This window comes from Thunnus maccoyii, chromosome 23 (assembly GCF_910596095.1).
Source record: "Thunnus maccoyii chromosome 23, fThuMac1.1, whole genome shotgun sequence".
Lineage (NCBI taxonomy): Eukaryota > Metazoa > Chordata > Actinopteri > Scombriformes > Scombridae > Thunnus > Thunnus maccoyii.
In genome coordinates, this window is record NC_056555.1 from 15,070,186 (window position 1) to 15,092,822 (window position 22,637).

At 40.9% G+C, this 22,637-nt stretch overlaps 1 protein-coding gene across 1 annotated transcript in view; it reads left to right on the top strand.

Annotated features, from left to right (window-relative positions):
• iqsec3a (IQ motif and Sec7 domain ArfGEF 3a) overlaps nt 1-22,637 on the top strand; it is a 112,504-nt gene that overhangs the window by 14,856 nt on the left and 75,011 nt on the right. Inside the window, exon 2 of the mRNA XM_042403776.1 lies at nt 11,400-11,480. The gene's annotated coding sequence lies outside the window, so the exon portion shown is untranslated. The remainder of the gene's footprint in view (nt 1-11,399; nt 11,481-22,637) is intronic.

A 22,637-nucleotide genomic window follows, 5' to 3' on the forward strand; every position in this document is an offset into this window, starting at 1 on the left:
ACACTCCTTACTCCAATCCTTATTTTTTCTTCCATAAAACCATCTTTGACCGAATGGTACAGAAAGAGTAAGCATGAAATCATTCTTTTTTGTTGTTTAGTCAACTTTCAGAATTAATTAGCTGAGTACAGCTGAGTAAATATACTGGCTGGTGAAATCAACAGTCACTGGCTTTGACAAACTTTCAGGTCAGGGTTAAATTTTCTTATGTGAATGTAGATATTATTTATAGTTTACACATGTAGCTTGCGTATTGCTTTTCATTAGCAATTCAAGGTATGTACTTGCCATTTCAACTTTTCATAATTCATTTGTTGGCCATTGCTCTATCCAACATAATTTCTATGTCCACTGTTGTATTATATACTCACAAACACACATACACACAGCCATGCGCAGGCGCGCAATTGCCTAGGGAAATGTCAGGTATAGTTAACTTTACGACCCAGAGTAATGTTCACAGCCATCTACCTAAGACTGCGAGGCATTGCAGAGCTGATGGGAACAGGCATGGCATGTCCAATCGGCTTTCCCGGTCTTCTCAACACATCACACAAAGACTCAACCAAGCCTCAACCACAATTTATTGTACTGTGCAAAAGAGAAACAGGACAGGGGATACATCAACTCAGCTACTAATTTACTCACTGACTTGATAATTCATTTGCATTCTTCACACATGTGGTTGCACATGCCTTCATCCAATTACTTTCTTTTTCTCTTCACTTCCAGAATTAATATACTGGCAGCATAAATGTGTAGACACTTAATGTTAAGACTTTCTTCCGGTTTTTGTTACATAAAAAGAGAAGCTTGTTACCTTGCATTAAATGCTTGGTTAAATGCAAATGACTAACAGAATGTGTGTTACATTGTGTGTGTGCATGTGTATGTGTGTCTTATCTGTGACATTTAATGAGCATTTTGGTTTGCCACATCCACATAGTAGATTGTCTTCTCATTCAGATGACTATAAAAGCATCTTGTCCTCCCCCTACACCGTGGTTACATCACCAATGCCCATCTGTCAAGCCTCTTGACGCCAGGATTACATCATCAGGTACGCAGTGCCAGGGGGAGGAGCTGATGACTCCACCAGTGATGTCAGGGGACGTTGCAACTTGGAGCAAATCTTAAAAGAAGCAAATGAAATAAGCAGAACATGAAGCATGAATGAGTCATATATGTGTGGGAACTGGAGTAAGTTATTGTATGTGGATGATGTGGTTTGTCATGAATCCTCCATTATCTTCCTAAATGTCCTCTCTTCCTGTTTATCTTATTTACTACTGTTCTTGCACAAAAGAAGGCTTCAAAACACTCAAGGTTTGTGAAGTACTTTTGGTTCTGCTGTAAATGAAAATAATTTACCTCACCACAAAATGTATGGTTACTGTTGCTGATCTGGTAGATGTGATTTTCCTCGTCAGCCGATGCCCTGGCTGATATATGACAACCATGTCAGTTTGATAGCTGTCAAGCATCAGTGTGAAGCATTGAAAATATCTGTGAAATTTGACCCAGTGCCAAGCCTTCAGCAGATGGCCCTGCAGTAACACAGTGTAGCTTGATGATAGATATGAGCTGCTCAAACTGCTCAATAGTGGAGGCACCAGCTGGTGATCAGATGAAAACAGTATGAAAAACTGCTGCTTTCATGGAAAAATTAGTGGCTGCACTTTGACTGAAGGACCTTTGTATCCTTCAGTCATAGCAAAAATGCCTCTCTAATGCTGTTTTCAGACAAATGTGCAAGAGTGCTTACTTTGTGCAAGGCAGTGCACAGAATGAAGAGCTGCATAAAGCAGCTAGCAGGATGCTATGGACTACTGAACATCTGAATGTAACTAATCCCAAAATGTATTTTATAACGTGGTGTCCTCTTGTCTTGTAATAGAACTGTAGGAATTCAGAAATGCACAAATGAACTTTTCTACTGTTCTTCTCCAAAGTAAAATGGTAGTCACCATACCTCCCCGTCAGGTCAAAGCCATAATCTCATTGGATGGTGAAGGTTAGTGTAGTTGAGGTCAATAGTCAATTACATTTAATTTTGGCTGATAATCTGGCAGAGAATTGGTGTAGTGCATGTCACCATGGCTTGCACAGTTGCCCAGGATATCGCACCTTTCTCACCATTGGAAATATCGGAATAATTGCACAATGTCAAACTTGCACTTTTGATGGTTGAAGCCCTGTTATGCAAAAGGTCCTCTTATTCGGTGTTGTGCCACCATAGAAAAACCCAGATAGTCACTCTGAATATCTATTTTATTTCATTCATTCAGCCTAACAATGTGTTCATAGCCATTTTCTTGTTGTCACGTATTTGTCCTGCTGATGTAATTTTTAGTTGACACAGAAACAGCAGTAGCTATTGCTAGGAACAGTTAATGTAACATTTTTCATACAGATAAAAAAAATTTTTGACATAAGAGTTTTACTATTTCTATAAGTTAACGTACGGCTAGTACAGCTCCTTTTCTGTTCTGTCATTATTTTTCATGAATGTAGCTAGGTAGCTAATTAGTTATTAAGAAAGACAACACTTTTCTGCAAACTCTTATGATAACATAACTTTTCATCAAGCTACTATTTAGTTTGCTAGCTAGCTTGTTTACACTGAGTTATGCAACCTGTCTTTGTATATTAGTGACATTTTAAATCTGTATCAGAATAATTTCAGCTTAAGTGGGTAGTTCTGGGTCTGAAAAGTGAAGCCTCCGTCCATGATTTTATACGGTCTATGTTTCAGCTGGAGCAGCTAGCTAATGTTGATGATTGCAAGCTGACTCAGCATTTCTGCTTTCTACCTCACTCCTTAGCTGTTTGTCATCTCTACCACCACACACGCTAAAAACCCAGAGATGTATCATAATGTTGCATACATTTGGTTAAAGAGCAACATTTCATTTCTAACAGTAACTTGTCCGGCAGAAATAAATCCAGTTCAGTGTCAGTTTTGAACCCCCTCAGCTGACTCTGTCTGACAAGTGAACGCCAGGAAGTAGTTCACTGCTGTTCTTCCCTCAGGCTCATTTCTCTCCTTCTCTGCTTGTTTTGCCTCCTCCGTCAAAGACTTTAAAGTCTTTTTTGAGGGGGGACCAACACTTGGGAGTTGAGTTGAAGAAGAGCGTAAAATGTTGAGAGCCTAGAAAGAACTCACCTTTGATTTAGAGGGGATGACATCAAAACTTGACATTTACTGGTGATATTTTAGATAGCGTTTAATTTCCCTTCCTCAGAACTCATGTAGCTGCTGAAAATATCCCAAAGTGATGACGCACGGACTAAATGTGGCCAGGCACACATGCAAATAAAACCCTCACTTATGAACATTAGCCATTACATTTGGACAGCAGTAAAGTACCCTGTCACCTTTCATCTTTTTTTCTTCCTTCTCTTCTAAGTTGCCACCAGCTTACATGATATAACTATGACCTCGAGAGCTTTGTCTTGTTCAGACAGACACGATGCAGCATAAATGTGGATCTTGATAGTGAAATAGTTTCATATATAAATGTCAAATGCTGCAACAGAATCAAGTAGCCACAATGAGAGTCAGAGAGAGTGAATAAAGCTCAAATGTTGTAGCTTTCCAGACACTGACACAGTCAGTAGTTTTCTAAGGGATAGAATACACGGACAAGATGTTTTTTTCTCCTCCTTTGTGAGGTTTCTCATGGGGAAGTTGGTCTTGCTTTCTCGTCCATCTCTAGCTCTCTCAGTTTTGCTTGCAGAGGGCGAGCTAAGCCGCTTGAGACGGCCCGAGAGTCCATGCTGACGTAAACCTTTCAAGGAAAGCTTTTTTTAATTCACTGTGCGTGCGTGTGTGTGTGTGTGTGTGTGTGTGTGTGTGTGTGTGTGTGTGTGTGTGTGTGTGTGTGTGTGTGTGTGTGTGTGTGTGTAAAGGAATTGATATGGTAGGCTTTTAGGACAGAAAAATAAGGTGTTTATCTGTGTGTGTGTGGAAGATTGGTGCAGTGCTCACACAAAAACATTTGATTTAGTTTATATTTTTTTGGCTAATACTCCATGTGTCATGTTTAATCAATTTCACCTAGCAAAAGGTACACACATATCTTAACATGCTGTGTATTGAACTTATTTCTCTCAGAAAGCACATTTTTAGCCTGTAAAACATAGTGATGAACTAGCATTTACAGCGACGGCCTATTTGGCAAATGGAAGGGTTACAAAAAACATTTTGAGTCTCTTTTTTTTATTTAACATGATCAAAGTGCTTCTAGTAATAATGCCATGAGATGAGTTGACTTGTGGAATGCATATAATATATTAGCCAACCTAAATTAATCTCAAGGATTGGGATAATCTCGTTCTCTTTTTACCTTTTCATAGGTGAGGAGTTGATTGGTTTTAAACCCATTTTCACTTTATTTTAGGATCTATTTTTAACCCAACCGTTGCTGTATATAAACATTTTTCTTTCCCTTTCTAAAGACTTGATTTTACCTTGACTCTAAAATTGATTTATTCCAAAATCAAACATGACTAACATGGAAATGAAATAATGGCAACAAACACTCACAAAAAAGTCCCTTTTAAGCAAGCAGCCATCCAACTTAAAATGCCTTGGCTTTACCACTATTGTTAATATGTTTGCTTCCTCCAAGGTCAATTGTATTTGTTTTTACCATGTTTGGCCTTCAGGGGCAGACTCTGATACTGCACATTATGTTATTTCAATGAGTGAACATGTTCACAGCTATGTTTTTTTTTTCTCACTGCCAAGGAAATGGTCTGTGAAAACTAATCCGTCAATTATTGCGAGCTTTGATCCCCCCCTCTTCCTCCTCCTCTCTCTCTCTCTGTCCCATGCTTCAAAGTGTATCACGTCAGCGTGCACAGATCTTTTTTGCCTTGAGCTGAATTGAATCAGCCGGAGAGCTATTGACACAGTAAAGCTGAATTCAACACAAGTAGGAGCGCATCGACAAACACATTAGGCACGAGAAGTTAAAACAAAATACAATGAAACCATGGTGTGCAGATTACACTCTCTCTCAAACAGACCCGGTGTGTGGAAGAGCTTATAAAAGCTTATAGATTTTTTATAGGTGGTATTAGCGAGCTTAGACCACGAGGGGAACTGAGTCAGCGGTGTGGAACATCAGAAAGCAGGTCATGCAAGTTCAGTTTAATCTTCAGCGCCCGCATTGATCAAACAGCGCCCACTGTTCGAGGGAGGTGTGGGTGTGAAACCGGAGGCAGGGGTGTGTAGTCTTGCAAATTTTGTAATTCAAATGGATAGAGCAGAATTTATTTTGACGTCTTGTGGTGGAAATGTTTGCGTAATCTTGAACATCGGAAGGGGAGGATTGTCATCACAATGAGTTTGTTTGTGATTGAAAGACAGAGATTAGTTAGAAAATCGGGACCACAGATAGCCTCTAGTCTTCTCATATCAGTACAACTTCTTTCTAGCACGATGATGATGATATACAACATGATACGTGATGCAGTTTTTGGTTGAGTATATGCTATCTCTGCAGCACAGCTGTGTCACTAAAAGCTTCCCTCATAAACCAATATTGTTGTTAGAGGCTTGCAAGCTGTTTTTGAGAGGAAAGATTGAGGTGATAGAAAAACTGAGAGGGGATGCCAAAAAAATAATGGAGAAAATCGTGAGAAGCCAGATCAAAAGGAAAAAGAGATAGACAGTTAAGATGAATCAAAAGGAAGGTGATTTATCCCCTCTATCCAAATTCACTTTCCTTTGAGGTGTTTTTTCTCAAATGTGGTGAAATGAATGACTCAAATGTGACCACACTTGCTTTTTATTCTCAAGGTATTGATACAATTTGGTCCTGTGTGGATGTGTCTCAGTAATGGCTTCATCTGTGTATTTCCTATAAGCGTGCCATCATGAGAGGTAACTAACCCTGCTACATGCTGCACCTCCTCGCCAATAATACCCATTGATTGAATTCAAATAGGCTCTGCTTTTTTCACGCTGTCATTGAGAAAAAGAAGCCTCAGCAGGTTTGGAGTGTCTGAGATTATGCTGTCAGAGCCACATCCTATTGGACTGCGGCATGTATATGTATATGTTATATACAAAAAATGAGAAATGTTTGGTATTAGAAATATTTTAGGTTAAAGATAGGTGAAAGTTTTGATTGATTTTGGTCCCTCATATCCTTAAATAGTACCAGTTTTATTCGAGCTAGGGTGAATGTGATTCACTTGACTTGATTAGGTCAGGAAAACATGTTGATAGGACTGTAAGTTTCAGCACATACATAAAATACTATCACTATAAATTTGTGTGTATCAACCACCATTTGTTTTATACCCTTTATCTGTGTGAACAAGTGGCTCTGCCATTTCAACGCTCTCGCTAATCTGTGTCCCCTCAGAGACCGCCTGTGTTCTCGACCTATTAAAAATGGCCACAGTGGTGTCATGGTCATTAAGGCGAACACAATTAGAGGAGCCATTAACAATGGGAATTAATTTGCTGTCATACCCTCCCTGCACTGTCTACCATTGTTGCTGTCAAATACCTCCCAACCTCCCTTGCAAGCGCTTTCTCTGTTTCCTTCTCCGTCCTTGCAGAGAGAGAGCGGCATAAAAAGAGACTAAACAATCTCCACTTTCATGGGTGAGCCATTTCGGGATCAACATTTAGAGTTTCAGAGATGGCTAGTCTAAAAAAAAATCAGTTTAGACTCAGAAGAAATCTTCAAAGAAGCCTGTGTATTATGTGATAAACTACTGCACTTAACGGCAGAGAGCAGGGTGGTTAGATTGGAGTGTTCTTGAGGTGAACCAGCAGTCACGCTCTTGGAGGAGGTATATAAGAAGACATACAGGTCTCCTTGTTTTCTCTGTCCTTTCCCAGGGGACAAACAGGAGGGGAAGCAGAAGAGATTGACTACAAGGCAGAAGATCAAATGGCAACACAGGGGTGATTAGGGATGGGCAGATAGTTGCTGCTGGGAAGATCAGCCTTGCTTTCTTATCCAGCCCTTTGTATCTCACCTCTTTCCTTGCTGTCCTTCTTCGTGACCTCTGTCCAGGATAGAACACAGCATATGCAATGCTGCTGCTCTTTTTACTGGCTACATCTTCTGACAGCAAGAGTGATTGAGCAAATTCCTCTCTCGTTCTATACACAATGCCTGTAGGACGTGGAATAGGGGGATGGGGAGTCACAGACAGTGATTGAAAATCAGTGTAAAAGGGACAGAAGGACACAAGAGTGGGAGGAAGGGAAGATATCGAGGGGAGAGATGGATGAAACACAAATGTGAAGAATTTGAGGCAGCGTCCAGGTGAAAGAAGAGGGAGAGAAGAAAGCAAGCAAGAATTTTAATGTGCATGTGAGAAAGCCATGAGTGCATTACTCATGGCTTTCTCACATGCACATTAAAAATGTATATCCCTGCTCTTTCTTTGCTACATTTCAATATCACCTTCACTTGTGACTGTATATCTTCAGTAAGCTATAAGGTGACTGGCTGTTGTAAGCTGTGGATACACTATCCTGTACTCTGTACTTATTATTTTACTGCCAAAATGTGAGACTGTTGCAATTATTTCAGCAGTTTCTTGTGAATTTTGTGTGAAAACACTTCTTTTCTTAGTCAATAACTAGAAAAACAATAATTGGAAAGTTGGAGGGAATGCTTGTTAACATTGTGGTGAGCTGTAGGATAACACTTGTATTTATACCTTTGCTGGAAGGGATAGAAATGAGAGAACAGGACTGGCTATTAATGCTCTTGCTTTATTGGCAGCCATCTTTATTTTTTTGGGCGGAACTTTCCAGAAGCAAACGTTTTTGAAGAACCACAAACCCACTCTCTCCTCCTGTCTCTCTCCATGGTGCTGACACATTCAAACTCTCTGTCTCTCTCTGTGGTGCTGAAATACTGAAACCCATCCCTTTGATTCTATCTCCATGGTGATGAAACACTAACACTCAGTATCTGTCTTTCTATATAATTTTCTGATCAACTGAACACAGATAAATACATGTTGACAGCAAAGGCATGACAGATTTTTAGTTTTATTTTCATGCCATCTGTATCTTTCATCCTTTTTTCCCACATTCTATCAGTCAGAATATGAGAGACTGCTCACACTAAACTTTTGGGACTACAAGCACATACTTTGTTGTACTGTACATTGAGATTATCTAGTTAAAGGTACCCTGTGGAGTCTTCTTGTAAACAAACAAATGTTATGTTTACATTCACTGTTTCTCATCAAAATGGTGTGTGTCCTTGAGGCCTGACAAATGTATTGCATACACTTGTCTCTTCATAAAAAAACAGATTTTTTTGAATATTTTCAAACCTTCGTTTTTTTAAACCATGTTTGCTAGCTTGCGGTCTTCTTTCATGTGCCGCTATGTTTCTTTACACGTTACTTTACACTGGACTGTCAATCAGTGGAATATCATGAAAAGTGTCAACAGGAATATGTAAATGGTCTGCATGGTAAATGAGCTGCATTTATATAGCACCTTTCTAGTCATCCAACCACCCAAAGTGCTTTACACTACATGGTGCCAACTTGCTCATCAGGAGTTTCTAATGTTCATACACACACACACTCACACACCAATGGCACGGCCATCAGGAGCCATTTGGGGTTCAGTATCTTCCCCAAGGACACCGCGACATTAGGACTGGAGGAGCTGGGAGTCGAACCGCTGATCTTCTGTTTAGCGGCCGACCCGCTCTATGTCCTGAGCCACAGTGTGCGCATGTGTGTCCGCGATACAAACAAAACAAGGACCCGCTCATCAACTACTAGTGGTCAAAAACTCCACAAGGTACCTTAAAGTTTAAAAATATACAAATATTAGTCCTTTGGCATGCCTCAATTAAAAAGGAGGGAAAACCAACAAATCCTTCTTGTATCCTGACTTGTAATAATTGCCTAGAATGCCTGAAGGTTTTGCATTTGCTGACAAAATCTGGCAATCTTCAGTGGCAGCTGTGACTATTTGAGAATGTAAATGAGCACTCTTGCCAACATTAGAACTCTATTGGCCCAACTTCAGCTTGATTGTTAAAAAACATCTGCTTGTACCAGGGTCCATTATTTGGAGGACTACTGTACATTATGCAACAAAACTGTCAGTGTCTTCTGATTGCCAACGAAACCAACACTGGCCCAGGGATTTTATGTTACTAGGATAATCCTTAAAGTTTTCCTATAAATAATCACTGCAGCAACATTGTGTCTGTGTTGAGTAAGGTGGTGCGAGGGCCTGAGAGACTGGCTGTCAAAACAAGAAGTGTAAAGCAGACACTACAGGTTGAGTTTCTAGGGGTGAATGAATCTTTCCTTGGTCAAAATTATGTTGTTTCTGGGAGATCACACAAGAAGGCTGGCAAAACTAGAAGGACTAAGGATGAAAGGAGTTAAAAACAGGCAATGGTGTGAACAGGCAACAGATAAAACAATGAAAATGTTCGTCTAAAGCTACAAGGCATAGTAGACAGTATGGCAAAGGAGTGACTGCTGACTTGGGAGTATATATACTGGGGCTGATGAGTAATAGGAAGCAGGTGTTTAGGGGAGGAGACTGGTCAGGTGATGAACCAGAAATACACTGGGGACAACTTGTAGGCAGGTGAGAAATGGCAGGGTCTAGACAAACAGATGAATAAGGTAAAACAGTGAGGTTGTTTCAGTCAGTAGGTAACCTGAAAATAAACAAAATGTATAAACTGTATGTATTCTGGCTCTAATTGGACCTAGATTGTATCAGTTAAGAGACACCCATTCTTGGCTTTAATATAGACACATCAAGGTTGTGTTGACAGTTGGCTTTTAGAGATAAAAATACACCCCTATCACCAAACAAGAATGTCAATGGACAATTCTATGAAGGTCAGGAAGATTATGGCAAATAAAATATGGCTATTGTTAGGGGTAGAGATGTCAACCGAAACATCTCACATGGAGGCTCACATGGAGGCTCACATGGAGGCTCCGACACTGATAGGAGTACCAACCCACAGATACAAGAGACATGATAGATCCATTTTACCAGCCTGCACGGCGGCTAGCAGCCTGTTACCATGGCTATAGCATTGTTAGCATAGCTGTGCTGTACTGTGTGTAGTATAAAAACAAGGTGTAACTGCGGTTTATCGGGTTTAACAGCACTGTGCTGGGCAGGTAACAGGTGTGTTTATGGTGTTTGTGTGCTCTGAAAGACTTAACAGCGCGGATATAAAGTCACACAGCTGACAGACTGTTAACCTAGCATGCTAATCCTACGGTCTATCAGTAGTAACAACGTAGGTGTTACTTTGTTATTAGGCCATCACCCAGTTGGTGTGCCAAATGATTTAGACCAATATGCTGCCAATCAGTGCGGTAGAGGGTGAGGGATTGAAAGAGGTAGTTCAGTACCTCAAACCCAAGTACATTATGCCATTGAGAGCTACTGTGACTAAACGCATTGAAAACACTTTGAGGTGAAGAAGGATAAGCTAAAAGTCAAGCTAACCAGGGCAGAAAAGCTAGCTCTGATCACTGACTGCTGGACAGCTCTCACAAACGAAAGCTACATCAGAGCTTTTCTCAACTATAATCGGTTAGTTACCATTTAATGAATGTCGGTCTATCAAAAGCAAAATTAACCGAAACTTACATCCCTAGTTAGGGTTAAGCAACTGGCCATTTGTTTAAATCTCCTCTGTTGTCTTCTCAACAAAAAAAGGTCAATTATCTTGTTAGAATCCTTAAAATAACATCTACTACATTTCTCTCATTAAGAAAAAAAATCCAGAATCTATAAGTATGCAAATATGTCTCCTACTTCACTGAAAAGTCTATTCTCAGTGTATGTTCACTGGAGGCTTTATAGTTTCCACATCACATTTTGTGTAAGTTGCATACTGGACCAGGATCGGCTCCAAACTAGCTGTGGCATCACAAACCATGCTCGTATGTACTTGTCTTGAACTACAATTAATGTGCACTTAGAGAAACTTTGAACATGAAAATAGCCTTCCAGTGTCAAACTCTGCACACACTTCATTCTGCACAGTGAAGCTCAAACATCCAAGTGAAGTAACAATATACAAAACACAATTTTGAGTGGAGTAGGACTTTAAGGTTGGCTACAGATTCAAGTTACGGGTAATAATAAGAGTGAATGTTAATTGCAGGTCTGTGATGGGAGGTGAACTTCCACATGAAAGTCAGACTTGCTAAACGCCCATCCACCACCCTCACACTCCACATCCTTATTTTCCGCCTCACTACATATAAGGCACACAATTTACTGAATTGGTTTTGAATATAATAATTATAAATCATCAACTAATAACCATAGAAAAATCTCAGTTTTAACCATTTTGATCTTTTCTATTTATTCTATTGTGTTTCTTCTCCTCTTCACACAGCAACCAAACAGTGCTTCATCAGTTCTGCTGCCCGGCCCCCGAGGCCCCCGAGGGGGAGACCTCTACCGCTTGTGTCCCCAGGTAAGACGACTGCATCCTTGTAACATCTGCACAATGTTTTTTTTTTAAACTTATTTATTTACTTTGAACAATTTTAATTTTCTTTTCTGTAAATTTTAATTGCAGCCACTTATCATGCATCCTGTTAATGGCGATGCTGCAGTAGCTACTTTAGGCAACACAACTACCCCAGTAGTGTTATCTAAGTTGAAGTGGTTGTAAATGCTTCAGGTTCTTCCCGAGGACAATCTGAACTTCTTCTCCATGTTAACAATGAGGCAATTTAGAGGGAGACTCCTACATTCTTAAAATAGCCACCTCATTGACAGAGAGGGAGTGACTCCACACAGTTTTAAATGTCATTTGTCACATCAGCTTGGGTTTTGGGTCTTGTTGAGGCTGCAGTATTGTTTCCTGAGTGAATCTAAGATGCGCAGGATGATTTGTTATTTTCACAGTGTCAGCGCTGTGTTTGTCAGACTATCAAGATAAATCCACTGGAACACAGCAGTAATATCCAAACCAATCACACCAAGATCCCATTTTCTGGACAGTGGTCAAATCCTTGGTGGAGCTGTCTGTATGACAATTGAACAATTGGAAAAAAAATTACATTGAGTTCAGCAAACAAAGCAGGATGATGACGCTGTTATCTCTTGATGCCATCACTGGCATATGGTAATATGCCAGTGATGGAGCTGTTGCTCCCTGTTGGAGTTCCAAGCGTGTACAAATACTTGTATAAGAATTCCAAATAAGCACTTCTTTTCTGAAAGTTTTTTATGTTAGTTTGATGTGGTAATTTGCACCCTCTATCGTGGGGAGTATGAAAAATAGAACAAAAAGAGCTAACAATTAGCTGCTGTAATGACTGTACTTGTGTACAACTATGAGCTGGCCATGCAGCTTTGAGGGAGTATAATAATTAACATTTACTGTTGAATAGGCAGTCTACAAAATACAGAATTAGATAAGCAAGATTATCTATTATCCTGTTCCTCTAAAGAGGAAGGACAGCACAAAAATGTCTCTGCCTTCTGCTTTTATCCAACCAAGTGCACTCTGCCACTGGTTTCACTGGAAATTATTGTATTCATCTAGCCAAGGTGCATCAATAGCAATCAAGCCATCCGCCCCAAAATGGTTTGTTTGTTATGGACCGCACATTTCACAGGATTGCTTTGCTGCATTGTCTGAGCCTGGCAGTAAATAGCATATAAGCAAAAGTGTATTGATGGCAAATCATAGCCCCCACAGTGCTGGACACATTAAGTGGCAGAAGGCTGCAGACCAACAAGCACAGACAAAACTACACTTTCAACACCTCAGAGGCTTGTGTTGTTTTAAATCAGCCACATGGATAGACTGAGAGACAGAAATATAGAGGGGAAGGAGAGCTGTAAGCCAATAATTCTCATTATTGGCTTTGTTTGCTACTTCAATGGACAGCAAATAAAGCTTCATGAAGCCATTTATCAGATACACAGACAGACGGCTGCTGACTAACTCAAAACCCAAGTCTTTTTCAGTATCTGTTGTCACAAAAGTCTCTTTGCTCCTTTATCAAATACAAGTAGCGATTGCAGTGGTTAAAATTGAACTGGAGTGACTTTCATATGATCAAAGCCAGAGGGGAAATTGAAAAGGTAGAAAACAAAAAACAAAAGGACAAAAGACAAGAATCGATTGGAGTTCAGCAGCTTGAACTTTGCTTGAAAGAAGCCGTTTGGTGCTGTTGGGTTTTATGATTGCTTTGTGCTTAGGGACTATTAGCTAAAGGTACAAACAAAGTGCACAACAGAAGGTCCTTGCTAACTTGTAAACCCCTCCAACTCCTCAACTCCCACCCACCTCCACCTCCCAGTCTCTGAAGCAAACCACTTCAAAGCAGGACTCTCTGGGGCTGAGACAGAAAGCAGCTTGTGGTTTTGTCCTTCTTTTTTTTTTTTTGTTCTTGTTGCGTCTATCTCTTTTTAAAAGCTGTATTCTGTTGTTGTTGATTTCTGTATTTCCGCATTGTTGTCAGTGATTTGTTGTCCATTTACACATGTGGCATCACCACATCGCATCGACATAACTCCGCGTAGCACCACACCTCATTGCATCCATCGTCACTCATGTTCACTTCATTCGGGCTTGTCTCTCCACTGTGGTCACGTTAAGTTCGAAAGAGTCATGTATGAATATTACCATGTAACAAAAGTGTAATTATGCAATGTAAAACTACCATAATGCATTGATGTGTGTACTGTAGGGTCTTTCCCCATGCTGGAAACTGGTGAGACTTCTTGTTGACACATGTAATACATCTGTGTTCATGTGAAAAAAAACAGTTCTTATCATGTTGCATGCTTTGGCTTGGCAGTGATCAGAACATAGCTCCCTGTCTATCTGTGTGTGTGTGTTAATGTACATGTGTGTGTACCAGTGTGTCGATACGGTACACACGGCATATGGTAGATAATCTACACACTCCAGTAAAACACACAACACTGTACACACCACCAGTTCAGCAAGGGAATCCAAAATGATAGACTGGCCAGACAGAAGAAAGTGTGACATCACCTTTGCTTAAACCCTGCGAAAATCTACAAAAGCCTCTCACAGAAATAAAAGTGAGTGGCTTCTGTTGTCTTGCATGATTGAGGGGCTCCTCTCACCACCAAACAAGGCCTGATTAACATATAAAAAGGACAGCTCATTGCCTCTTTGTGCACTGCCTCCACTCACCGATGTAATGAGGCCTTATTTCACACGCTGAACCTGACAGACAAAGTGCAATCATTGATATTTCATTTACACCACTCCTTCTACTGAGAGCAATTCAAGCCTTGGTGTCAGAAGGGTCAGCTCAGAAAAGGGCACCGGTGTGAGCTTCTACAAGAACTCAGTGTACTAATTTGAAGCCATACTCGCTCTATGGTTTGTACATTTCTGCACCAGAGGAGCCTGATCCGATCCGTTAGGAAGAGGGGAAACAAGCAGGTAACATCACGGTGTCTGTGGGAACATTTAAACGAGCAGAAAAGTAGGAAGTTGTGAACTGAGAAGAGAAATGAGGATTTCACTGTCACATATAATGAGGACCTTGTGGAGGTTGGAAACTCACCCTGACAGTCTGGTCACTCTTGCCAGGTTTTAAGGAGGCACCAGAGGGTTTAGAGACAGCAGGGGATTTGTATTCAGGGTCACCAAGTCAGATCTAAAATCATTCATGGAAGGGGCTGATTGCCCGGGATGTCCATAGCCTTTTAATTAGCAGTGTGAGCCATCCTCTGCTGCAGTGTGCTAAAATTGCACTCAGGGGTTTTGTTGTTGGTTTTACAGTTCCATAGGGGACCTTAAGTTTACTGTAACTTTCTGCTTTGCAGCAAAACTGAGAACTGCTGTGGTCAACACACAGGGCCCCAGAAACCTAATAAATGGAGGGTAAGCATTATTAGTAGAATATTCTTGCATGAGGAATGGCACAGCAGAAGAGCTATAAATAATGACATTCAGGAAGATGCCTGGTGGACAAGCCGCAGGTAGAATGACTACTTTTCAAATCACTGCTGTGTGTGTTTGTGTGTGTGTATACAAGGGACCTCCAGGTGTATAAGAGTAAATTAGCTGACCACAAATGACCGGCTTATTATGTCATTTTGTATAATTGAAATAAATCTACAAGATTCACTAACATACACCCATTCATTAAATCTTTGAATTGGACCGCCACAATTTCCAAGTAACAACCTATGTTTACTCAAGTGGCTTGATTCAAATTGTCGCAAAAGAAAAACAAAGCAACAATCAGTATTTGCTAGTTGTTAATAACACTTCCAGTGCACAAATTAATGTTCACACTTTGATTCCACTCTGTGAGGTTTACTCAAGAGTTTGGGCTCACATCCAAATCATTTCTAAAGTGTTACAGGGAAATTGTTGGCTATACACTCCAGCTTCAGAAACACTTTTTTTTGTTGTTGTTGTCATTGCAGATGTGTGATAACTCTGCAGTGTTGGTCCGGGGCAACAAAAACTGATGTGTAGGCCTACAATATGTGTAAACAAGAGTAAGTGCAACACAGGAGACAGCAGTGTGAGGTGTAGTCACTACCAGCAGATCAGTAAGAGTGCAGCTGCTTTCTCAGCCATCCTGTCCAGTAAAATAGCCAATAAATTGTTGGCGAGGGTTGGTTAGAGTTGTCACTTAGAATGTATAAGGTCACTGGTGCAATACCTGGCACTGATAGAGCCTGATACAGCAGAAATGCCCCAGACAAAGGGTTCATAACTGCCATATGGACTGAATATACAAAATATTATGGACACTAACTCTTTATAAGGTGCAACAGTTTGGTTGAATCTAGGTAAAAGGCATTATCCCTTATTGATTTCCACCAGTAAATCTACACCAGTCACAAAGAAAAATAAATATCAGACACCTTGAACTTGGTGCTATTTTGGAAATCTAGCTACTTGATAAATAATGTAATACAGTTTAAAATACAGTTGTGTGCAATATAATAAAAAGCCAAGCAATTTTTTGGATGATTTTAAACTTTGAAACTTTTTAAACTTCTTGAGCATAGAACATAGCTCATGAAAATACTTCAAGGGGAAAAAAAATCAAAGTTTTTCAATAATGTATTAGTCATGGTCAAGGTGGTGTTTTTTTTTACAATGCTAGGTACTGATTCTGTCGACATTTCATCCTGTATGAAGAAAAAGCAAAGACAAACTGCGTCATTGATGCAAAGCACCCAAAACCGAGCCGAGCCAATATCCCAAGCCAGTTGCCGAGCCACAACAGCAGTCAGTTCAGACATGCAGTTGTGGTCCAACCTGCACCATCTCTCAGCAAGAAGAGCAGCTACAGCAATTTAGACCCGCAGATGTAGACATACAGTATCACATGTACAGGCAAAAAAAGTAAAAGCTTCTGCTATTTTAATACTGCCACCTGCAGGCGATGAGTAATAAAGCTGCGTTTTAAAATCACATCAACATCTGCAGTTTTAAACAGCTGCAGTAGTTATTTTCATTTCCAATGACACTGATCTGACAATGAGTATGAGTATGTTTGTGAGCAATTTATGAGCTACTTTTTATATTTGCAGTTTAAATTTAGCTTTGCTTAGCTAAACCTTTTAGCGGAAAGACTGACACAAACATACACACATAAAATCTGCATGCTTCCACCTCACAGCTCAAGCAAAATAATTTCCCCTCATGGCTGAGTCATCCTGGGCGCATTTAATGACGGCGCTGATAGGATAAACACTCACTCTTTTGGTAACAGAGTTAAATATAAACTGGCCAGTCAGCCTTTGGCGGGTGACAGCCCAAATTTTTGGCATGATATTTGAGTCTGTCGGCGATTCAGCTGCCAAAATGACACTTTTTCCCCACCAGCTCACTGTGCGCACAGAAAGACTGACATACTGCTCACCATCTAAAAGCCCTTTAAATCAGTTCTCCTGCTGTGCGCCTGACAAATTACTTGCACACACATACACACACCAACACCTTAATGAGGTGTGCTATGCTAATTAGCTCAAACAATCTGCCATCATGATTTTTTTTTTTTTTTTTTTGGCAGAGAGGAAATTAGTTATCAAGTCCATGAGTCTCCTCTGCTTTTTTTGTTAGAGAATAAGTTTCATCTTAATGAGCACATGACAATGATATTACATTTATGAAGTCTATTTTTGGGGTTGTTTCTGGGCAGTATATCCTTTCATTCAAAAGTTAAGTAAATTAAGGGCGATCTGCACTTTTGAACCCCTGGTGTAATTAAAACTTTAAATCTTTAATGACAGGCAATAAAGTGAGCTGCAATCGAGGTAAGGAAGGATCACAGACTGCACCTGGTAAAGCATATGACTTTAGAGAAATATAAAAAGAAGGACAACACATTTGGGTCGTTGGCAGATCAGATTTAAGAGGGTTGTGTCATAATTTTTATTTGTACCTCAAAATGTCCTTGATCATAAACGGGAATAAGATGTAGATAAACGCCACGAGTGGTTAAGATGAAGCTGACACCTTGAAACATCACAGTGGGGAGAATTATGGTGTTTCTGCAGGAAATTAATTCATCTCTGGTCGTGGCACAAGTAGACAGCTGTGTCATCTCACCAAGACACCTTTTTCTCTAATTAATCACTGGAATTAATAATAAACTACACTAATTAGTAGAGTCGTGCTGTCTGCCAAATGGAAAGGTGACACAGGATGAATAAGGACACAGATTGAAATGCTTTGTCACTTTGGGTGGCAACGGAGACAAATAGAGTTTCTCACTGTGGAGAGACTGACAGGACTACAGGGACCATGATGCACTGAGGCAGGTGGAGGAACTGATAGGATGATTGATCCATTTTGTTGGAGGACATTCAGGGGCATTGTGGAAAAGTGTCTCCAAAGCTTTTTTTAGTCATTCAGGAGCTGCCTTTGAGGTGTGTGGCAGCCACACACACACATACACACACACACACACACACACACACACACACTCACACACTCACACACACACTGCACAAGGCTGAACTTGTTAAAAGGAGAAGTGCCAGATCACCCTTTGCTTTTGTCCTCACACTGGCAGACACCCAGCATTAGTCTCACCTGTGCAGCTGCAAATTCAATTTCCCACATGTGGTGTCCTCAATCTCAGTTCGCCAAATTTCTTTCACCCTTTCACCTGATAATTTAATATTTTGTCCTCATATCCCTCTGTCTCTGTTGCATGCCGTGGTTGTGCTATCATGCTGCCTCAGCTGGAGAAAGTGACCTTGTTGGCTTGCTGTTCTGTTGTCATGGGAACAGAGGGCACAGCAGGAAGATGTGCAGTTGTGGCATAACATCTAGAGACTGTCTATTATACATTATAGAGGTGTGAGTATGTGACTGAATTTCTGTGCATGTGTTTTTATTCTTTTACCCATCATTGTAATAATTGCAGAGCCATCAGCAAGCCTTGTGTTTTATTTCTCTGTCTTTCAAATCAGCCTATCTGTTGTCATCTTCCTATTGGCTCAAAGGGTTTGCCTCTTAGCCAATCAGAGGAGCACTCAGTGTCATTTTCCTCAGGGGTCTGTCCATTCAGCTGTTGGTTTTTGTTCTAGCTTATTCCATTTTAAACACATCCTCTGGGATTTTGAGCAGCCTAAATTCACTCGAAAATTGAAATCAGCACTCAGCAGCATTGTGAATGAATGAAAGAAGCTTTTAAAGAGTGTGAGCGCTTGGAGTAATTTCTAATTAAAGTGATGCTGCATCTAATTTATTTTCACCCCGAGGCCTGCTTTATGCAAGACAGCTACCATAGAAAAGTGATACCAGATCTGCTCATGCTCAGTTGCATGATCATAGACGTCGTTCACTGTTTTGTTCTTTTTAATGCATGTAGACCTTGAGACAAGGCATACTATACATACTTGTGCAGAAATAAGAAAGAGGACCACAGTGATGCTGTGCTGCATTCCTGCACAGTGTCACATCATCCCCCATCTCTTTAGGAGAACAGTGGTGAGCATAAAATGTTCAGATCTGAGAGTTTCTCCTCCTCTTCTCCCTCCGTTCTGCAGCTTATCTCAGCATTGTGAGCAAGGCAAGCGGAGGGTTTTATTATAGAGGAGATTTAATAAAAGCACAACATTTTGATGACTTTGCTGCAGCATCTCTTGTGTGTACAGCATCTGTTGTGCGTATGCGCTTTGAAATGTTTGTGTGTGTGTGTGTGTGTGTGTGTGTGTGTGTGTGTGTCAGAATCAGCAGTCTTTTAAGTTTCAGTCTCAGTATTAATGTCAGTGCCTTAGATCTTCTTAAACATACAAACTGCTGTGAAAAGCAGAATGAAAGCAGATACATGTAGAAATAAAGTATATTAATGTTTTTAAAGGAGCACTCCACTGATTTTACTTATTGTCAAAGTCAGTTTACAAGTCATTAAGAGTACAACTTATCCTGTGAAAACAGTTGTGTAATGTGTCGCTGGAGGAGCTTTGTCATGAAAATGACCTCTGATGATGTCATAGTGATGTCATCTGGGTTATCTCAGCTTGGGCTAGAAGATAGCAAATTCATCTCAGAAAGTCTGCTTTACAAACTGGGCTTTGTGGAGAAAATTTGGGTTCTTTACCCAGCAAGGTGGGTCTAACAAAAAATGGTATCAAGATCATGGGAAATGTAGAGTCCTGTGTTTTTTAAAGCTTGATCCATATGACTTCTGCTGCTTCGATTCTGACCTTTTTTATAAAATCTGTCTCTTCCGAGTCCCCAAACTTAATGGAAGAGCAATACCAAATCCCTTCAGTAGCTTTTTATTTTATTTCATACTATTTGTAATTATAATTATACAAGTTGGTAATATTGCTGTGAGAAATCCAAGTACAGCACAATAATTTTTATTTTCTGTGAAGGTGGACAGTGAAAAAGTACATAGAAAACCCTTATGCTTGCTGTTTTTCTAACTCTATTTGGGAATTACTGATCTTTTATATTCCTCACTGCACCAAGTCAAACAATGGTTTTGGTTTAGGAACCGATTCACTTGTCCCTGGAGGCTGCCATCCACTGAAATTAGATTAGTTAGATTAGATTCAACTTTATTGTCATTTCACAGAGTACTGAGACAACCAGAAGTGCTAAAGAAGCAGTAAAGTACAGTGCAGTGTAATGTACATATATATAATATATAAATAGAATAAACAGTAGGGGTAGGTATGAATGTGCTGAGATATATACAGAATGACCAGCATGAACAGAGTGATATGAATACGCTAAGCTATATACATTATGAACACTGGTAACAGTATGAACAATATGAAATGTAAATGCTAGGAAATGCAGAGTAAACAGCTTGAGGTATGATAAGAGTACGATGTACACACTATAGATCAGATATAAACATGATAGACAGTAGTATAAATATGAATACACTATAGAAGATATAACCAATATAGGCAGTGGTCTAAATATGAATAGTACTTGTAAATATGGCGGGGAGTGGAGTACCAGTGATGCATGGACAGTTTTCACCACCCTGAGGTGCTTTCTGGTCTCATGCAGCACAGTTGCCACACCAAACTGTGATGCAATTGGTGAGGATACTCTTGATGGTGCAGCAGTAGAAGTTCACCAGAATCTGAGGAGACAGATGGGCTTTCCACAGTCTCTTCAGGAGGAAGAGAGCTGGTGAGCCCTCTTGACCAGGGTTGAGGTGTTGAGGGCCCAAAAGAGGTCCTCAGAGATGTGGACACCCAGAAACTTGAAGCTGGTGACATGCTCAACCTCCATCCTGTTGATACGGATGGGGGTGTGTGTGTCTTTCTGAAGTCCACAATGACCACATCTTCTTGATGTTGAGGGCCAGATTGTTGTCGGCGCACCACACTACCATGTGCTGGACCTGCTCCCTGTAGGCTGTCTCTCGTTGTTAATGAGACCGACCATCGTTGTGTCGTCTGCAAACTTGATAATGGTATTGGAGCCATGTACAGTGCAGTCGTGTGTGAAGAGGGAGTAGAAGAGAGGATTCACAGCCCACAGCCCTGTGGGACGGGTGAGGGGGTGAGGTTGAACCTAACATTCTGGGGTCTGTTGGTTAGAAAGTCCAGTATCCAGTTGCAGAGAGAGGTGCTGATCACCAAGGTCCCAAGTTTGGTGATCAGTTTGGAGGGGATGATGGTATTGAATGCTGAACTGAAGTCGATGAACAGCATTCTCACATAGGTGTTGCTGTTGTCCAGGTGGGAGAGGGAGGAATGTAGCATGTGAAGATGTTGCCTCTGTGCACCTGCTCTGGCAATACATGAATTGGAGGGTGTCCAGTGTGGTTGGAAGGCAGGATTTGAGAGGAGCCAGAACCAGCCTCTCAAAGCACTTTATGATGGTGGGGGTGAGTGCAACAGGGCAGAAGTCGTTTAGGTTCGCTGCAGAGGGATATTTTGGCACCGGCAGAATGGAGGTGGATTTGAAGCATGTGGGGACAGGTGCTTGGGCCAGTGACAGATTGAAGATGTCAGTCAGCACCTCAGTCAGCTGCCTAGGCCCTGAGCACATGTCCAGGGATGTCATCAGGGCCAGCGGCCTTACATGCATTAATCCTGCTCAATGCAGCACAAACGTTGGTGGGGGAAATGTAAGGGGCTGGTGGTCTGCATGAAGCACAGCCTTGATGGCCACCTCCTGGTTGTCCCAGTCAAAACGAGCGTAAAAATTAATAAGGTCATTAGGGAGGGTGGTATTGCTGGTTGGGGGGTGGGGGGAGTATTGGTGGGTTCATAGTCAGTGATGCCCTGGATGCCCTGCCACATGCATCTGGGGTCAAAATTGTTGAAGTACTCCTCAATCTTAAGCTTGCAGCTGTGCTTGGCCCTCTTGATGTCCCTACCCTACCTCTCTGTTCGTCCACAGCTTCTGATTTGGGAATGTTGTAATCTGTTTGAGGGTGTTAAAACTGTTGATGTTAGTGTTGATATAGTCCAGAATGGGGGAGGCATAGGAATCGATGTCTGTGTGGGAATCCAGGGTGGCCTGAGTGGCAAACATGTTGTGTTGGAGCCGGTGCTGTAGGACAGAATCTGCCCCCTCTGGCCGAACTTTAACTGTTTAAACTGAGGGTTTCACACATTTGATGAGTGGTGTATCCTTGGAGAGTAGGAACACTGAGCGGTGGTCAGACTGTTCTGGATGGGGGAGGGGAATGACTTTGTTTTCCTCAACCATGTTGGTGTAAACATGGTCCAAGGTCTTGTCCCCTCTAGTGGGGCAGGAGACATGTTGATGGAATTTGGGGAGTACAGTCTTCAGGTTTTAATATGCTGCAGAAAGGCTTATTATGCAGTAATAATCTATCTGAACTGGCAGAAACACTATAAGAAATAAAACAATAAATGTACTTTTCCCGTAATGTTTTCCATTTTCAGGGAAAAATGAGGTGATCATTACGGGGCTGAAGATCTATCTCGATTACGGCACTCTTTGTTCTCAGCCTGAATACAGATCTTTTGAATTGCTAATGGCTCACATGAATGCCATTTTCTGGCTACAGCCAGCTCGTATGATTTCAGATAATGATTTCGAGTACAGTGGCAGAGCTGTGTGATATATAGGCTTGTTGACCTAAACATCCTTGTCCTTCTCACACATGCAAGCACTCATACACTCACACAATGTGCCAAAGTGGTATTA